At 33.6% G+C, this 5,000-nt stretch overlaps 1 protein-coding gene across 4 annotated transcripts in view; it reads left to right on the top strand.

Moving 5' to 3' along the window:
- The window catches only part of LOC113820530 (coiled-coil domain-containing 92B), a 111,604-nt gene that overhangs the window by 805 nt on the left and 105,799 nt on the right, over positions 1–5,000 (top strand). Inside the window, exon 2 of one of the 4 annotated variants that reach the window (XM_070132718.1) lies at positions 2,644–2,803. The exons of the other annotated variants lie outside the window; for them this stretch is intronic. The gene's annotated coding sequence lies outside the window, so the exon portion shown is untranslated. The remainder of the gene's footprint in view (positions 1–2,643; positions 2,804–5,000) is intronic. 4 annotated transcript variants of the gene reach the window in all.

Raw genomic sequence — 5,000 nt, forward strand, 5'->3', positions numbered from 1 at the left:
CTGCCTCTGTCCTCCCCTCCCCCCCTCCCCTCCCCTCCCCTCCCCTCCCCTCCCCTCCCTTCCCTCCCACCACTAATTTGAGAACACCGTCTTATGTAACACCTTGACCACTTCCTCTTCCTGCCCGACCTTCCACCCTCAACCCCTCTTCATCTCCAAAGTAGCGATAATGCGTTTAATGGAAACTTGATAGTGGGTGGGATGGCCAGGGAGAAGGGAGTGCGGGCCATATCCACAACAAACATTTATTGACTCATTGCAAAGCGTAGGGGGAGGGTGGGGGTGGGTGGTTGTTGCACGTGGCTGTGGTGTTGACAAATGGTCATACAGAAATGACCGTGGGACTTCTGTGTTTATTGTTATTGGTGTTGTAGATGTTCATACAGCTCTTGGATTTTTATTCGCTATTTTATTTACTGTTATCATAATACTCTACCTCCTCCTCCTCCTCATCATCATCATTTTGATGATGTTAATATTATCATTATCGTTATTATTGCTATTATTATTATTATTATTATTATTATTATTATTATTATTATTATTATTATTATTATTATTATTATTATTATTATGACTCTTATTATTATTGTCATTGGTATTGTTGCTATTTTTAATATTGTTATTACTATTACTATTGTTATTATTGTTGTAGTTTTTGTTGTTATTTTAATTTTTATTGTTGTTTTTAGTGTTATTATTATTGTTGTTATCATTACTATTATTATCATTATTCTCATTCTCATTCTCATAATTGTTATTATTATTATTATTATTATTATTATTATTCTCATTCTCATTCTCATTCTCATAATTGTTATTATTATTATTATTGTTATTATTATTGTTGTTATAATAATAATTATTATTGTTGTTTTGTTATTAATATTATTATTATTATTATTATTATTATTATTATTATTATTATTATTATTATTGTTATTATTATTTTGATTGCTTTTATTATTGTCAACATCATCATCACCATTATCATCATTATTATCGTCATCATCATCATAGTTATTATTATGATAATGATTATTATGATTATTATTATCACTATCGATTCATTATAATTATTATTATCATTATTATTATTAGTAGTATTGTTATTGTTATTATCATTATTGTCAATATCATTATTATCAGTAGTATTGTTATTGTTATTATCATTATCATCATTATTATTTATATTGTTGTTATCATGGTTAATATTGTTGTCACTGGTATCGTTAGTATCATGAATATTAATTTATTTTTTCATTGTTATAAGCTGCCGTAATTATTATTATTATTATTATTATTATTATTATTATTATTATTATTATTATTATTATTATTATTATTATTATTATTATTATTATTATTATTATTATTATTATTATTATCATTATTATTATTATCATTATTATTATTATTATTATTATTATTATTATTATTATTATTATTATTATTATTATTATTATTACCAATACTATTGTTGTTCCCACTGTTTTGTTATCGTTATTATTATTATGATTATTATTAATGCCATCATCATCATTATTATTGTTATTGTGTTTGTTATATTGTTGTTATTAGTCTATTATCATTATTGTTGTTATTAGTATTAGTATTAGTATTTTTGCTACCATCATCATTATCATCATCATCGTCATTATCATCATCATCACCATCATCACCATCAGCACCATTATCATCATTACTATTTATACTATTTTTAATATCATTATTATATTTGTTCCTGTCATTATCATTGTTACTATTGTTCTTGTTGTTATAGTTCTTTTTGCTATTATTATGATAGGTTTCATTACTGTTATTGTAATGTTATCTGTTATTGATGTTCTGTTTTAGAGTTATTAGTATTATTATCATTATTATTTGTAATGGTTGTGCATTGTCTTTGATAATGTCACAATTAACATCAATATTATTGTCATAATGTTTTTTTTTTCACGTAAATACCGTTATTTTCTCGGCCCCTGTGAGAATAACCCAAAATAGTTTTGACGTCAGAGATGTGGCCAGGCGTAAAAATATTACATAACTCTACTGTGACTCATATCACAGCGGTAAAAAAATGTCACACTCTTTGAATGCAAATGATATATTGTTCTATTGTATTTTTTTTTCATAATCTCCTAAAAACGGTATTTTATGTATGATTTTTTGATTCGTCAGTAATCCCGGATTGAATTATCGCATTTGGTTTTCATTTTCTTCTTGATTTTTGTAGATTTTTTTCATTTTTCATTTTAATCATAACGAATAGTTTTTTTCTATCTTGTTATTTATTGTTATTATTATCACTGGCAGTGTCATTATAATTATTATTGTTGTTATTATTATTATTATTATTATTATTATTATTATCATAATAATAATAATAATTATTATTATTGTTGTTTTGTTGTTGTTGTTGTTGTTATTATTATTATTGTTGCCTAATATTCAGGATGTTATTGGAACTTCTTGATATTAAACACTGGAAACAGATTGTCAAAAAGAATCAGTGATACGGTGATGACAAAATAAAAGAATGTAGGAAAGTAGTAAAACAAAACCGAGATTTCAGGTTAACAGCACTCGGAATCCTAATCATCCTAAACTACTTTTAATCGATTTTTTTTCTCCATCCAGCGTTCGTCTCCTTCTTTGGTCTCCCACTCAGCAACGTCGCCAACGTTTTCTGAAGTGTGACGCTTGAGTGACGCTTCGACTCCTATCTCGTTATCGACAGCGAGCCATAAGTCGGGGTTGGGCGGCGCGATACCCGTTGCTTCGTTGGTTCGAGTCACAGGTTCGAGTCGCCCCTTTGTTGTCGGGGGGGATATTGTCCTCGCATTTTTAATTGTCATCTGTTCTCCTTGTTTCTTTGTCGTGTTGGTGGATGGTGGTGTTTTTTTGTGCGTGGTGTTGTAATTGTTGATGATAGTATCATTATCATGTTCATTGTTTGTATAGTCTCATATGCATATAGTTCATATATTACATGTTATAATCTAGACACACAGACAGACAACACAAACACGCACGCACGCACACGCTTACGCAAACGCATACACACACACACTCACACTCACAATCACACTCACACACATACACACACATACACACACATACATTTACAAATATATATTTCCGCTAAGCGTTTGCGTGTGGGCTTGCCAGCATTAGCCGCAATTTGCCCTCCAAGTAAACCCAACACGCAAGCAAGCAAGCAAGCAAAAAGTACCGCACTCGTCCCTATCGCACACAAAGGCAAACAAAAACAGAAAATCATAAGCCACATCCGTGCGAAGTATCCAAGGCTAAACATCTCGACTGCTGTAATTTTCGCCTCGTGTCCTTCGAGGCGGAGTGGCGGCGGAAATCGGCCTCGAAGTCGGGCCAGACGCGTGGTGCATGAAGGGGACACACTACGGGATTCAAATAGACAAATGGGCCGTTAAAAGGGGAAAATGGTGCGAGGAGGCAGGAAGTCCCGTGCCACGCTAAAAATTGCGTCGGAGGTGAGGGCAAAAGGAGGAGGAGGAGGAGGAGAAGAAGAAAAAAGAAGGAGAAGAAGAAGGATCAGTAGGAGGAGAGAAGAAAAATAAGATAAAAATAAAGATAATGCGATAGAGAAGGGTTAGAAATTGAAGGAGGAGGGGTGTTGAAGAAGAAGCAAGAGGAGGTCGACGAGGAAGTGGAAAAAGATGGAGAAGAAGACGAAGAAGGAGAAGAAGATGGGAGAGGATAATGAGATTGAGAAGGAGGAGGAGCAGAGGGAGGAGTCCTCAAGGTGAGCGTGAGTGGAGTGGATCCTTGTAGGTGGCCGTCACACTTAAATGGGTATCACGCTTTGAATAAGGAGCAAGTGTGTGTTTGTTTATGTATGTATGTGTATGTGTATATGTGTTTGCTTGTTTTTGTGTTTGTTTGTATGTGTTTCTGTGTATATGTGTGTTTGTGTATATGTGCATTTGTTTGTGTGTCTTTGTTCGTGCTTGTATGATTGTTTGTGTGTATTGAATGTGGGTTGTACTAAATCTCCTAGTAGGCAAAATTGGGATGGTTGTTGCTTATAGTGGGTAATGGAACATATAAACATATTCAGTCCAAAGTGCTTAGTTGTTGACGTGATGGATAATCAGCAGTAATCAGAGTGAAGTGTTTCGAAGTACCCCCCCCCCCTCTTTTTGTATGGGTGAGGTTAAGTGTGTCATGTTGAGGGTGTTAGGGTGTTGTCATAATTGTGAGCTTCTCTTTGTGGTTTAAAAGTGTATATGTAGGTTCTATTTGGTGGTTAGTTCAAAGAATGTGTAATGGTGTTTATGCCGTGCTTTTTGTTGGATGTGCAGAGATTTGAGGGTGAAGTGGTTCAGAGTGCCTTGATAATTTTTACGAGGTGTATGTGTGTATGTGAGTGTGTGTGTATGTGCGTGTATGTGTATGTGTGTGTATGTATGTGTGTGTGTGTGTGTGTGTTTGTGTGTGTGCGAGTGTGCACGTGTGTGCGTGCTCGCCCGTGAAGGGAAAGATAGGGCGTAGCTCCGTGGGTGGACTGACAATAATAGGCGTAACTCCTATAACGGAATAGACGCATAGAAATCGTCCTCGCTTGTGTAATGCGGATTTAAAGGTCTCTCTCTCTCTCTCTCTTACGTCAGGGTTGCATATTTGATGCGTGGCCTGTTGCGTTAGCGGGGCTTCTCGTGAGCGTTCGATAGTGCGCAAAAATGGAAAGGTTGGACAATTGATTATCACTTTTCTCTTATTTTCTTAGAATAAAAAAAAACAGCAGTTAAGAAAAGAAATAAAGAGGAAAAAGCTTATATAACTTCTTCGGTTTTTTGTTCTTAAATAATTTTAGAATATAGTTAAAAAAAGAAAGGAGAAGAGAGAAGAAATAGCTTGTATAACTTCTTAGGTTTTAGGGAATAATATCAGTAATTGCAGTTATATGATTATTATGCATTATTATCACTGTGAATATATGATTATGATGTCTTGAG

The sequence above is a fragment of the Penaeus vannamei genome, chromosome 2, assembly GCF_042767895.1.
Source record: "Penaeus vannamei isolate JL-2024 chromosome 2, ASM4276789v1, whole genome shotgun sequence".
Classification (NCBI taxonomy): Eukaryota; Metazoa; Arthropoda; class Malacostraca; order Decapoda; family Penaeidae; genus Penaeus; species Penaeus vannamei.